The sequence below is a fragment of the Tachypleus tridentatus genome, chromosome 11 (assembly GCF_004210375.1).
Source record: "Tachypleus tridentatus isolate NWPU-2018 chromosome 11, ASM421037v1, whole genome shotgun sequence".
NCBI lineage: Eukaryota > Metazoa > Arthropoda > Merostomata > Xiphosura > Limulidae > Tachypleus > Tachypleus tridentatus.
This window is the reverse complement of record NC_134835.1, coordinates 33,516,869-33,532,808: the sequence shown is the minus strand read 5'-3', so window position 1 is coordinate 33,532,808 and position 15,940 is coordinate 33,516,869. Positions and strand designations below refer to the sequence as shown.

At 35.1% G+C, this 15,940-nt stretch overlaps 1 protein-coding gene across 1 annotated transcript in view; it reads left to right on the top strand.

Annotated features, from left to right (window-relative positions):
* Positions 1-15,940, top strand: part of LOC143231891 (atrial natriuretic peptide receptor 1-like) — a 204,730-nt gene that overhangs the window by 58,560 nt on the left and 130,230 nt on the right. The gene's annotated exons all lie outside the window — the stretch shown is intronic.

The window sequence follows — 15,940 nt, the reverse complement described above, 5'->3', positions numbered from 1 at the left end:
CATAGAAACATTTGATGTACATGGTGTATGTTATAGAAATGTTTGATATTCAGGTGTGTAGCATAGAAACATTTGATGTTCATGGTGTATATTATAGAAAAGTTTGATATTCAGGTGTGTAGCATAAAAACATTTGATGTACATGGTGTATGTTATAGAAAAGTTTGATATTCAGGTGTGTAGCATAGAAACATTTGATGTTCATGGTGCATGTTATAAAAATGTTTGATATTCAGGTGTGTAGCATAGAAACATTTGATGTACACGGTGTATGTTATAGAAAAGTTTAATATTCAGGTGTGTAGCATAGAAACATTTGATGTTCACGGTGTATGTTATAGAATAGTTTGATATTCAGGTGTGTAGCATAACATTTGATGTTCATGGTGTATGTTATAGAAGTGTTTGATATTCAGGTGTGTAGCATAAAAACATTTGATGTACATGGTGTATGTTATAGAAAAGTTTAATATTCAGGTGTGTGACATAGAAACATTTGATGTTCACGGTGTATGTTATAGAAAAGTTTAATATTCAGGTGTGTGACATAGAAAACTTTGATGTTAATGATATGTAAAACAGTTTCCTAGTAATCGGAGTGTCTATATTAAATGTGTTTGATATATAGTGTGTCTGTATCCTAGAGCCATCTGATATATTTACTGTACAACTATGAGAAACGTTAAACGTAAAGGGTTTGCTACATTTTATCAAATGGTGATTTGAGCTTAGTTAGTTTTCTGAGTTCATTTGCAACTACGTTTTCAAGTTATAAAGTAAAATTGAAGAAAAGAAATAATAAGTTTTGGTTCTTAACGTTTACTTAATAACCCGGTATATTAGTTTGATGACCACAGGGGTAATAAATTTTAAAGGAAAATAATTAGCGAATAAGAATTGATTGAATGTTTTCGTCACTTTCACAAAGTTATTATTGGACGCCGATGGACATACGTGAGGGTTGTTTCCATTTACAGCTTTTGTCTGAATGTTTACGCGTTTAAGTTTGTAGAATGAACTGTGAGATCTGTGCCATTATGTTTGTGAGACTTAGGCCACTATGGCCTTGAGACTTATGCCAATTATGAAGTTATGCTCGTGAAACCTATGTCATTATTCTATGTTCATTTGTTTTCTTCTTAAAGCGCATTTTTAATCATAGAAATAACGGGTTGAGTTAATAAGTTTTGGCTGTAAAAGTCTTTTATATACGAGTTAAAGTGGAGAGTCGAGAAGGCGTAAGTTGTCTTCTGTTAGAAACGGAATTAGAAATCTTACAGTCTATCACAAAAAAAAAAGTACATAAATTTGGCTTTACTGTGGTACATCACTCCAAGGTAATTCTCCAGAGAATTTTCGTGTTCTGAGTGATCATTCGTTGTTAATAAAAACTAGAGGAAAGAAGATTGGGTGGATTATTTACTACAGCTTGAAAATCCCCCCATCTTTAGGTATTTTGATAGAAATTGAGGGACCAGTTCTTAATTTTCCATTTGTTCTTTTTCATTATCTAACAATTGTTTCTACATTATTAATTTACTCAAACTGTTAAACTATGAGTTCTATAAAACATACGTTATATAAGGATGCGAATGCCTACACGTATATATAGATGTACGTTTGTATTTATGACTTTATATATACATACATGTGTGGGTATAACATGTGATAGAATTCATTCTGTTTATCAATACTTCTCTCATTCTTGATGTGACTAATCTCTTAATATGCTATACTATTTCTAGCTTGCGGTTTCGGATATACATAAATATTTATAAGAGCATCAACCCTTGAATCTTCAAGAAAAAATAATGTAAAAAACAACAAATTTTTTTCAGAATATTAGATATTTAAAAATATGCAAATTCATATAGTTTTAAAAACTTCTCACGCATTCGAGTACTCCTTGGTGGTTTAGTATTTTGATTGGTATAAATAATGACATACTGTATATAAATAATGACTTACTCTATATAAATAATGACATATTGTATTTAAATAATGACACACTGTATTTAAATAATGAAATACTGTATATAAATAATGACACATTGTATATAAATAATGAAATACTGTATATAAATAATGACATACTGTATACAAATAATGACACACTGTATTTAAATAATGAAATACTGTATATAAATAATGACACATTGTATTAAAATAATGACATACTGTATATAAATAATGACATACTGTATACAAATAATGACACATTGTATTTAAATAATGAAATACTGTATATAAATAATGACATACTGTATACAAGTAATGACACATTGTATTTAAATAATGACATACTGTATTTGAATAATGACATACTGTATATAAATAATGACATACTGTATATAAATAATGACACATTGTATTTAAATAATGACACACTGTATTTAAAATACCAAAACACGTATCCTGCATTTTGTTAAAGGAATTTAAAAAAAAAAATTGATCATTTTCTTTTGTTAGTTGTTTATTTATTCCAAACATTTTTGCTGCGAATTATGTTTGTTAAATAGGATTTTCATACTAGATTTCAGGTTCAGAAGTTTTTCAATATTGGTTGATTCTGATGACGTATTTCAACAAAGCAAGAGATATTCTCAGATAACAGTCGACGGTATTTCTCAAAATGAGATTCAAACGTGCCAATATTTGATTAATTTTCTTTACATATGGTATACCGTTCATGAAAAATTCCTCCTGAGGCTAAGCGAAACGTTTGAAGTCTTATAACACTAAGATTGGTTTCGATACCAGCGTTGGGCAGATCATGTATAATGCATCGTGTGGCTGTGTGGCTAAGAATCAAACAAATAAATGAACGAAAACTATTGAGAATTTTAAGAGAAAATGAAAACGTAGTAGTTCCAAACAGGTTGTGCCCGGCATGGCCCGGTGGTTAAGGTACTCGACACGTAATCTGAAAGTCGCTAGTTCGAATCCCCGTCGCACCAAATATACTCGCACTTTCAGCCGTGGGGCGTTACAATGTGACGGCCAGTTCCATAATTCGTTGGTAAAGAGTAGTCCAAGAGTTAGCGGTGGGTAGTGATGACTAGATTCATTCTTTCTAGTTTCACATTGCAAAATTAGATATGGCTAGCGGAGATAGCCTTCGTGTAGCTTCGAGCGAATTTCAAAACAAACAAACTAAACACTATAACAACATGTAGTTCTAAATAGGCTGGTAACAATATAATGAGATGTAGTTCCAATTAGGCTGACATTAACAAAAGGTTTGGTTAGGTTTGAATTTCGCGCAAAGCTACACGGGGGCTATCTGCGCAAGCCGTCTCTAATTTTCCAATGTAAGACAAGAGGAAAGGCAGCTACTCATTACCAACCATCACCAACTCTTGGACTATTCTTTTACCAATGAATAGTGTAATTGACCGCCACATTGTAACGCCCCACGGCTGAAAGTGCGAGCATGTTTGGTGTGACGGGATTGGAACCCGGGACCCTCATATTACGAGTCCAGTGCATTATCCACCTGGCCATGCCGGGCTTAACAAAAGGACAAAACGTTATAAAACATAGTTCTAAATAGGCTGACATCAACAAATGTTCAATGGTCAATAAAATACACATAGAGGAAGAACACGGATATTATTTAAGCCAAGATTAATTTTTATATTATTACTTGGACGAGAGTGTTGGTCTAGTTTCATTTGCTTTGCAGTAAATATAAAGTTGATTGACTTAAGTAAAACAGATAAGGACAAGATCAACTGGTCAACACCACCCACAGCCAATTCTGGCAGTAGTTTCTTACCAACGAAAAGTGGAATTGATTATTGCGCCCTCACTTTCGAAAGCCTTGTCACACCAAAACGTGCTCGCTCTTTCAGCTGTGGAGGTGTTATAAGGTGACGTTCAATCCCAATATTCGTTGATAAAAGAGTAGCACAAGAGGTGGTGGTGGTTGGAGTGATGATTAGCTGCTTTCTCTCTGGTCTTACACTGCTAAATTAGGGCTAGCGCAGATAGCCCTCGTGTAGCTTTGCACGAAAGTAAAAAGCAAATGAAACAAACACTTTTGAAAGGGCGAGCACGTTCAGTGACGAAATTCGAACTTTCGCCACGCGGGTTACTGTAACCCAAAATATTCCATACGTTTTAGTTTTCATTAAATAGGGTAATTATTTTGATTTTGGTATTTCTTTGTTAAATAACAAGTAAAACAATACGAGTCACCACTATTTGCTGAGAAGGACAGAATCTTCCATTCCAAAATTCGAATCACTTAAAAGCAAAAAACACAAAAATCGGTTATGTCTTTTTTTAGCGTGAACCACTAGGAATAATTCTTTACTGTACGGGTATGACACATAATTCTTTACTGTATGACACAAGTAAATAAAACGTACCTTGTTTGTTTGTAATTAAGTAGAGAGCTACACAATGTGCAGTTTGTGCTCTGGCGACCTCGAGAATCGAAACCCGGGATCTAGCGTTGTAAGTCAGCAGATATAGTTTTGTGCCACTGGAGACACATAACTTGTTGTTCCGAAAACTGCTCATGACCACCACGTTTTCCACTTATTGTCGTGACGTATGATGTCTGTGGTAATAACACCCAAATTCGTTCGTGATATCCCAACCATCAGACAAAATCCAAGTGCTGATGTTAATCTACTCAGCCGTCATGGAAAATCAGATAAGTGTACGAAGCTGAGTGCTCACACCCACAACGTTTCAGCTTATCTTACCTTTCACTGTCTACAGCCAGCAGAAGTGTGTGGTGATTTGTCCTGATGGGGGGAAAAAAAGTATAAACCTAGATTACGAAATAAAAAAAACAACATATGTAGAGGACAGCAATGTGATAATTAATCATACTTAAAATTAATTACTTCTATTTAAAGATAAAAACAAGACATATTCAATACTTACGTTATTTGTACGTAAGCTCCCCGTTAGTACAGCGGTAAGTCTAGGGATTTAAAACGCTAAAATCGTGGGTTCGATTCCCCTCGGGAGACTCAGCAGATAGCCGCGATATGGCTTTGCTATAAGAAAACACACACACATATTTATATGTGAATTCCATCTTCCGTTTTTTATTGAATAAATTTATTTCACCTTCATAAAAACCATCAGTTTCTGTTGCCAAGTCATTCTTGTTTCTATTTGACCAGCAAGAAAAAAACAAAAAAAACTCAACTAGTTTTCTCTAAATGGAATTTTAATAATGGATGATATTTCTTGCACAAATTTACCAATCTCCCACTGTTGCCTTGATTAACAGATTCTAATAATTCATCGTAACCTCCAAATGCAAATTGTTGTTCACCCAAATGTAATACTACATTAATGAATGTTTTTAAGATGTCTTTTCCTCTTCAGCTTTTCACTGTGCGTTCGCACATTTATTTTATGTTGGCTGTTTAGTTGGAATCCAGTTCGTGGTTTTCTAGCTGTGGTACTGTTTACTGATTGTGTACGGTATAGTAGAGTGCTTCCATATAACCGTACGCCTTTGATAGCCAGTTGTGAGAAGGCATATAGTTACCTTTAAGTTACTTAAAGTTGAAAGGAAACTACCTTGACATTTCTATTAATCAAACTTCAATCATCCACCCTTACAAAACGATATTAAGTGGAGCTAAATAGAACAACAGTCAGTCGCCTATTAGTAATTAATATAATCAGCAGTTTGCTATACAGTAAAAAATAAGTAAAGCAGAAACAGTATATTTTCAAGATGTTATTTTTTCGTCTTTTCGACATAAGCCCACAAGGACTCTAAAATTGTTCTATCGGGACATTGTGTTGTTCACGCCATGGTTAGAAATGTTCCATGAAGGTTCACCGTGAAGGTGTCATTTTACCCCACTTGTAACGTACCTGGAATCACTGTGTTTCAGGAAGATCGTTCCTCACCTCGTGAGTCGTGTTTCAGGAAGATTAATCCTCACCTCGTGAGTCGTGTTTCAGAAAGATTAATCCTCACCTCGTGAGTCGTGTTTCAGGAAGATCAATCCTCACCCCGTGGGTCGTGTTTCAGGAAGATCAATCCTCACCTCGTGAGTCGTGTTTCAGGAAGATCAATCCTCACCTCGTGAGTCGTGTTTCAGGAAGATCAATCCTCACCTCGTGGGTCGTGTTTCAGGAAGATCAATCCTCACCTCGTGAGTCGTGTTTCAGGAAGACTAATCCTCACCTCGTGAGTCGTGTTTCAGGAAGATCAATCCTCACCTCGTGAGCCGTGTTTCAGGAAGATCAATCCTCACCTGGTGGGTCGTGTTTCAGGAAGATCAATCCTCACCTCGTGAGTCGTGTTTCAGGAAGATTAATCCTCACCTCGTGAGTCGTGTTTCAGGAAGATTAATCCTCACCTCGTGAGTCGTGTTTCAGGAAGACCAATCCTCACCTCGTGAGTCGTGTTTCAGGAAGATCAATCCTCATCTCGTGGGTCGTGTTTCAGGAAGATCAATCCTCATCTCGTGGGTCGTGTTTCAGGAAGATCAATCCTCATCTCGTGGGTCGTGTTTCAGTGGAATGGCCGTGATGGATCAGAATATGTCTATTTCTGTCAGCAGTATGGATGTTATCGATTTTTGTAGTTCACTGACACCATTTGTTGGTATACAGTCACAAACATGTAATGATATTTTGATGATATGTGGCCACAAACATGTAATGATATCCTGGTAATATGTGGCCCCAAACATGTAATGATATGCTGATGTTTAGCCACAAAATTGTAATGATATCCTGGTGATATGTGGCCACAGGCATGTAATGATATCTTGGTGATATGTGGCCACAAAATTGTAATGATATGATGTTGATAAATAGTCACAAACTTGTACTGATCTTCTGTTGGTACATAGCCACAAGCTTGTTATGATATCTCGTTGATATAAAGCCACAAACCAGTAATAGTACCTTCTCATGTTTCATTCTAGATGGTATGTAAAAGTTATGATAATGTTCTTCTCTCTGTGATCGTTAGTTGTTACCGAAAACTGAAACTGAAACTTAATTAGCACAGCGCACATTCTACTATTTGTGATTTTGACGTCTATTTCAAGTTTACGGGTTAGTCACCTCTTCTGAAAGGAGGTCTTTGAACAGTTGCTCATACATTAATGCAGCTTCATGCTGATATATATCTATTGTTCTTGAATTAACATTCACACCTGTAATTACCAACCAAACGCTTGACTTCTGCACGTTTTTTGTGTGGTATTTCAATCCTGGGAGTCACGATTGGGTTCACTGTTGGGCATGGTATGACTGACTCTACTTTTACAAGATATTATATACGGTATAAATATGGATAATAGAACGTAGTGTGTTAAGATATTATGCATTTTATAAAATATAAGCGACAAATGTTTGTGATGTTGTACAAAACTTTACATCAAATGAAAGGTAAGTTTTGAAAAGATAAATCCATCTTTTCAACATAGTGAACTTTTAGTTTCTTTAAATGCTTTGGCTCATGTCTCTACTTAGTAAATACATTAGAACCTCATCTATTTGTTTAATGATTCGAAATCTATTGTATTTGGAATGAGGAGTTTTTATTTTCCCACGTATGTTAAGTAGATTTTGGGTTCAGGCATAGCCTCACCAATTATGAAGTATTGACAATGTGAAGGCAGCCATTCAGCTTTAAGTGTTTCCTTTTGTTCTTTCAACCAAGTAATAGGTTGAAATTTTTATAACGCGCTTACAATTGAAAATCAAGAGCGCGTTTATAAAGTATCATGTCTCAAACCTTGATTTCTTCGATCCGAAACCTGATGCGTTAATTACTGAGCCACTGAATGCATTAATCACTGAAAAATAAAATCAGCTTCGAAACATTTCGAAAGTAAAAAAAATTCATAACAGTTTACGTGAGTGGTGAAAAAATTTGGTAATTATAAAAGTTCAAAAGGGCTTTCTGTCAAACGAAGCAACATTATTAATAAAGGAATCTCTTTTGAGTTTAAGTTCATTATATCCACTGATATTAAAGTCACTTAAGTAATAATAACAAGTTAATTTTTATTTAAATTATAAGCAAACGAGAAGAGACTGTTTTAACATAAAAGCAAAGACAATATACAAATTAACATGTGCCCATACATTTATATATGCAGTTATTATGTAACACAGTAACTAAAGTTACTTCATACAAAACGCTAGTAAGAAATACTCTTTCGAAATCAGGTCAAATATTTATATGTTATATTCATGACCCGGCTTGGCCAGGGCACTCGACTTATAATCCAAGAGTCGCGGGTTCGAATCCCAGTCACAACAAATATTCTCACCCTTTTTATAATGTTACGGTCAATCACACTCTTCGTTGGTAAAAGACTAGCCCAAGAGTTGGCGGTGGGTGGTAATGACTAGCTGCCTTCTTTCTAGTTGTACACTTCTAAATTAAAGACAGCTATCACAAACAGGTTTCGTGTAGCTTTGTGCGAAGTTGAAACCAAACCAATTATATACATATCTAATGAGGTTGTTTTTTTGTTTTTTTTTTCGGAATTTCGTGCAAAACTACATGAGGGCTATCTGTGCTAGTCATCCATAATTTAGCAGTGTAAGACTGGATGGAAGGCATGCTAGTTATCACCACCCACCGCCAACTTTTGGGCTACTCTTTTATCAAAGATTAGAGGGATTAACATTGTAACGTCCCCACGGTTGAAAAGGCGAACATGTTTGGTGAGACAGGGATTCGAACCTGCGACCCTCAGATTACAAGTCGAACGTCTTAACCCACCTGGTCATGCCGGGCCGAATATAATGAGGTAAAAATCCATTTTTAATTTAGGGCAACGGTTCCAGTTACTACATTTTCAATAACAATTTATCGTAAAAATGTTTTTCTCGAAAATGTTTTACTATCACAACATTTTTGACAATCATGTTATTAGAATGTTAATTGTTTTGACAGTCATTCATAAGAACATATTTATAGCAATGATGTATATTTTATGTCGTGTTTTATTATTCTGAAGTCTCATCTTAACTCACTTTCTAAAGAACAGTTAAATATAATTGTTATTAGAACAGGAATATAAGGTTGTTATAATGACATTGTTTAGTAGAACGTTTAGTACGGTGGTGTTTCTCTAACGTATAGATTTATCCACAGCCGAACTCAACGAATATATTCTTTACTCACTTTAGAAGACTCATATAAAGCATTGTATCAGTTGAATGCATTCTTGAAACATAACGAACATTAAATCTGATATTAGTGTGAATACAACTGCTTCAAAACAATTCAAGTGTTTTGCAACCTTACGGGTCAAACGCGCAAGATTTATAGAAATTGCGAACTTGTACTTTTTTTTTGTATGGAAGTGGTACTGGAATAGCATGCTAATAAAACTAATTTATATTCTACAAAACACTTTTATCATTCCAATGATTTATTGTGAATAGAATACAATTATCGTACCCCGCTGTGGGGTTCAAATGTGTCCAAGTATTCACTTCTACAGTTACCTTTGACACTTAAGCCCCTTTGTAAATATGAAAAGAGAGTATAAAAAGTCCCAACCCCTGCAAATTTCAAGAATATCAGAAATATAACAAATAATGCAAACCTCATACACCCATCAGGGTGTTTTAGTCCTCCTTGGTAGAGGAATACGCCATATAGATAGATACAACACTATGTTCACTCCGAATATGCCAGCTGAATTTGATCTTAAATGTTGGGGGTTGCGGATAAGTAAACAAACTAACTAACAAATATCTTCACGAACAAATGAATTAGTGAAGCATTGTTTATGTATTACAGAATCAAAACCATTGTATTTCAGTGTTAAATTAGATACAATATTTACACCCTTGTGCAAATTAATTGAAACAAGACGGAAAATTACGATTTTTCCCATTTTTTACGTTTTATTTCTGAGAATCCAAAAATTACTCACAAATTAATATATGATATGACCGCCTTTATTTTTCAGAAGATCATTAATCCGCTTTGGCATCGAGTCCACGAGTTGACTGCAATCTTTACTAACTTTTGGATTGCGGTACCACACCTGAAGTATAGCCTCAATTAGCTTATCTTTCGTAGTACAGTCTTTTCTCTGAAGTATTTCTTTACAAATTGCCCAAAGATTTTTAATAGGATTTAAGTCCGGAGAGTTTCCAGGCAAGTCCAGCACCTTTATTCTCGTTGTAGTCATAATATTGTTCACAAGTTTCGATGTGTGATACGGAGCCAGATCTTGCTGAAAAATGCCAGATCTGAAAATCTCTTTTTTCAATTCTGGAACGACTCTTCTCTGCAAAACTTCGATGAACTGTGGTCCTCGCATCATACCTTCTACGATATGTAAGCTTCCGACGCTATAGTAGCTGAAAAAGCCCCAAAACATCTCCTTCAAGGGATGTTTTACAAACTGATTGATGTGAGATTCTCGAAGTTTCTCACCTGGAGATTTGCGAACGTGCAGACTTCTTGACCCTGTACGAAGAAATGAGTCTAGTCACTGAATAACATCTTCCTCCATTGTTCTTGTGTCCAGTTCTTGTATTTCACACCCAATTGATACCGTTTATTCTTCATTAAGTTGGTAAGAAGTTGTTTTTTGACTGGTATCCTTGCCCTTCTAACGTAATATTGAATGGCGTAATATTTCTCAAAATTTTGTCATTTATCCCAAAAATAGATCGACCGTTCTGCAAAACACAGCTAATGACGCCGTCTGTGTGAAAAAATGACTATTAAAGGAAATCAGCGGGTCCAGCGAGCCTACACCGGCTGCCATGCTGAAAATATTGTAAAATGACCATTTGTTTCAATTAATTTGCACAAGGGTGTAATACGTATGTGTGTTTTATGGCAAGGCTACATTGGGATATCTACTGTGTTCAATAAGGGGAATCAAACCACTGATTTTAGCGTTATAAATCCGTAGACTCATTTAAGGTTACGGTTTTTAGTACATTTAATTTTCAGTTAAAATTGACTTGGACACTTTCTCTATGATACTGTTTATGTGAAGAATATATGTACGTAAGCGTGTGTGTGTTTTCTTATGGCAAAGCCACATCGGGCTATCTGCTGAGTCCACCGAAGTTAATCGAACCCCTGATTTTAGCGTTGTAAATCCGTATACATACCGCTGTACTAGCGGGGGGGGGGGCATTACGTAAGCAACTTGTTCTTTTACGTTTTTATCGACACCACCATCATCTCTTGCGTGTATGAGCAATTTCCGTAATTTTCAGTTAGATAAAAATAACCAGTTTTATTTATAAAACCATCTTAAGTACACAATATTAGGGCCGTGTGCAGGAATTTCGATTTTACCACAACTGTGTGTGTGAGATGGACTCACTCACATATATATATGAACCGTATTAACACGTGCACGTAGTCATAAGCATCATTACAGCTGTCAAAATGACCGATTCCGTATGCACACAGTTATCATTCTAGCCTCTCTTCAGTAACTTATCGACCTTCATCAAAGACGATGATTGGTATAATTTAAAAAAGAACTGTCTATGCATTCCCAAGCGTATTTTCTAGCACGACCCATTTCTAGCGTAAGTAAGTTATGTACACTTCATGTCGTCTTTGTGTTGAGCGTGCTTTTTACCATATTTTCACACTTGAAACTGACGTGCTTACAGTCTGTACATTTTACAAAGACATGTTATGTAAGTGTTCTATTCAGCCCTACCTATGTAATTCCTACATTAGAAACTCTTGGCAGTTGTGGTGCCTTTAGCGAAACATTTCAGTTTAAACACTTTTTTTGTTGTTTTTTAAATCACGTAGCAGATAAACGCCCACTCAACTTTTAGTTTCAGGATGTTGTACGTCATGTGTTAAATGTCTGTCATTTCTCATCTGGCCAGTTCAGTCTTGAACATTTTTTTAAAAAACTGTTTCAATACTCACACTTCAGTTTGCCATCTTACAGACATACGTCAAGTTAAAAATAATAACGATAGATACTTGACTGCAGAAAAATAAAAAGAAGGGAAGACAAAGTTGCGTAAATGAGTCGTTTCGGTTTATTTTTGAAATTTCCTTCTCTAAGGAATGAAAATATTCCTTATATCACGTTTATAGAATACTAACTTTATGATGAATAATTCATATTAATACGAAATATTATTTTCATTTTTACAGCCTGGTTTATGCGAACAAGCAACGTCACAAATCGCACGATATTATGAAAATTGACGCATTAGAAAATATAGTCTTTGAATCATAGTATGATAAAACTTCGAGATTTTCGCATCGTTTTAAACGTAAACACACTTTATTTTACCTTTATTAGGCTTAATCTACTTAAAGGCAAAACACGTGCGTGATAATCAGTTTAACCTTATTCTACAAACATTGTGTTAAATAGTTTATTTGTGTTTCTCAGGACGGCTGGTATGTGTATTAACACTTATACTAGGTCATCTTCTAAGGTATATTTTTACAGGTGCGGCATGGCCGGGTGGGTAGGGCACTCGGTTCGTAATCTGAGGGTCACGGGTTCGAATCTCCCTTACACCAAACATGCTCGCCCTTTCAGCCGTGGGGGTGTTATAATATACGGTCAATCCCACTATTCGTCAGTAAAAGAGTATCCCAAGAGTTGACGGTGATTGGTGATGACTAGCTGCCTTCCTTCTGGTCTTACACTGCTAACTCAGCGATGGCTAGCGCAGATAGCCCTCGTGTAGCCTTAACTACCTGGCCATAGTGGGCCTAGGGAGGGCTAAGTACGAGGACCGCACTCGTTTTGATTAGTGAATGTTTTTTTTATTGTTGTCGTGTTCTATTTAACTTAAAACATCTCTACAAGCATTCCAGTCTGAGGCTCTGTAAGCTATTATATATATATACGTATATATATATACGTTGTATGTAACTCTTTTCAAATTGATAAAAAAATCCAATGAAAGCTAAAGTACATTAAAAACAGTTTCTATACACGTAAATCTGAGGGTCACCAGAATATAGAAGTCTCTTTTACCTGATGTAAAAATACAAGGTTAATTATATATATATAATTAAGCTCCAAACAACCTTTGACAATGTAATTTCAGGCTCCAGTTATCATGTTTCAGAATTTTTTTAAATTAACAACAACAAAGGTTGAAGGTCAAGAATCTTTTCGGTAAACAGCACTTTCAGTTGCTCTATCACATTTTATTAGATTCTAGAAGTAAACAGAAACATTTTAGTAGATTCTGGAAGGAAACTGTCACATTATAGTAGATTCTGGAAGGAAACAGATGCATTCCAGCAAATTGTAGAAGCAAAGTTATCCGCGAAAAGAATTATTTTTAATGTTACGCGAGCCAAATGACATATTACGACTTTACTGAAGCCTTAGCTTTGTCTGGTAATAGATGTTTAGTAATGACGTTACGTGTTTTGAAATGTCTTTATTGTTTGTGGTAATTTTGAGGTCTATTTTGATACTCAGGTTTTGTTTCGTGATTAGTTTTGTTGTTGTTGTTGTAATATTTCATTAAATAAATAAAAAGAAACATGTGTTTACTTATGATAATTAATCTGCATCTCACTTAACAAAAGTGTCAGATAAATTGTACAGATAACACTTTTTTGATACTAATCTATTTTGATATTCAGGTTTTGTTTCGTGATTAGTTTTGTTGTTGTTGTTGTAATATTTCATGAAATAAATAAAAAGAAACATGTGTTTACTTATGATAATTAATCTGCATCTCACTTAACAAAAGTGTCAGATAAATTGTGCAGATAACACTTTTAGATGCGAAACATTGATTTTGGGGAAATCCACGAATAAAGCCCAGAGAGGATGCCCTCTGTACTTTTCATTCTGAGTTTGCGTGTTCCTGTTGTTCTTTATATGATGTAGTTATACATACGGTTCATATTGAAGCGATATTTAATATCCAAATTAAAAAGACATACAACAACCACAGCCAATATAAGACAGCAGAGGAACGGAATGTACCAGAACTACATTTAAAACTATTTAGAGTTTTGTAAGTAGAGTGTCATCAACATCTGATCGTTTTGTTGTTGTTGTTGTTTTTTTTGTAAAGGATTATATTTCGTGGCCTTTTCCGATGAAAAATATTTATTCGCTCATATTATAAAAATGTGTTAAAATTTCTAAGACGGGATATTAGTTTGCTCTTAATGGTGTTCGTAAACAAAAAAATGTGAATCAACTTGGGGATTCAAAACCACACAGAAAAAAGACCTGTAACAGGTCCTATTCCAGCCATGGAAAGAAAAGTGCGATGTATTGTAACAGGGTTAAAAATCCACCAACACTAAGATAAGGATTGAAAGTGAGTCACGTACCCCAGGCAACAGTACACAACGTGGGTTACATGCCCTAGGCAACAGTACACAAAGAATGATTTCAGTCTGGAAACGCAACACAAATCGCGTATAGATAAGTTAATTTCACAATATATTCATTCAACATTGTATATCTCTAATATACGAAAGCGAACCGGTCAAGTCGCTGAACACAGTTATTAGGGGTTAATATACGATTAGACTGTCGAAACAGCCGTTAGAAAACTTTCGTCTTCTTACACCAAATGGAATATGTGAAAAAAAAACACAGAGATTAGTACTGTTCGTTGACCACAGCAGCCTAGTTTTGAAGTTTTAGCAATATAAAGTCATTCAAGACTATTGTCAAAATTCACGGTCGTCAGAAAAAATCATGGGAGGACTTGGTGACACGGACGGTGACGACATTCTGAGACTCCAAAATCCTTTTAATAACTTCCGTATGTCCACCATACACCGGCATATATCTACATAAATATACAGCATACGTATACATGTGGTAGTTCAATATAAAAATTTATAAGTAATGACTCGTCATAACACATTCAGACAACTTCAAAACTAAAAAAGTTATACGTTTAATCATATGCAAGTTATTGTACATATATTTATCATAGCTTGAAACTGTGTTGGCAAGAAATAATGATGGATACGTTTTTATATGAGTTCATGGTATCGCTGTTCACACGTTATAGAAAACAAAAGTAACACCATTAAGGTTTTAACTTGAAAACAAGAAATCCAATAGGCCTAAAAACTGTTATAAAAAACGAATTAAATGTAGGGGTCTTTTTTTCTTCACTCTCCTCTTACTTTGTTCATTGCGTCTCTCGAAATTAGAGGTGTGTATATTGCAGGTTTTCAGTGTATAAACCGTAACTTTTACTGTGTATCTATTTAGATACATAAACTTATAATAAACTTTTCGTTCAGTATCAGAATTCATTAAATGGGCTGGCGACTTATAGGAGATAAAAGATTGTTTGTTTGTTTTGGAATTTCGCACAAAGCTACTCGAGGGCTATCTGTGCTAGCCGTCCCTAATTTAGCAGTATAAGACTAGAGGGAAGGCAGCTAGTCATCACTACCCACCGCGAACTCTTTTACCAACGATTAGTGGGATTGACCGTCACATTATAAAGCTCCCATGGCTGGGAGGGCGGGCATGTTTGGCGCGACGGGGATACGAACCCGCGACCCTCAGATTACAAGCCTTAACACACCTGGCCATGCAGGGCCAAGAGATAAACGATAGATAAAAAACACGAGAGTAAGAAACTTTTCATTTTCTCAAATCAAATGTGTATCTAGACCAGAGATAAGAAAAATATCCTAACTATTTTATAATTTTTCATAAATAAAGAAACAAGATTTAGAAATTATCACCGAATGTTGGCTGTTTTTTCCGTACACTTTATTAACTTCCTCTACAATATAATTAAGATAAACGGAAGTGATAACTATTCACCATGCTAGTAACATCGTCACTTTTAACTCCTTCAAAAACTGTGTTTTTTTCTCTCTTTATATTTGGTTCACACCATGTTTTGTTCTTATGTTTTTTACTCTTTTGTATAAGATTTATTGTGTCAATTTTTCAAACTAATACGATCCAAACTCACATTATGGCTTTAGTTGTGATTTGAAAAC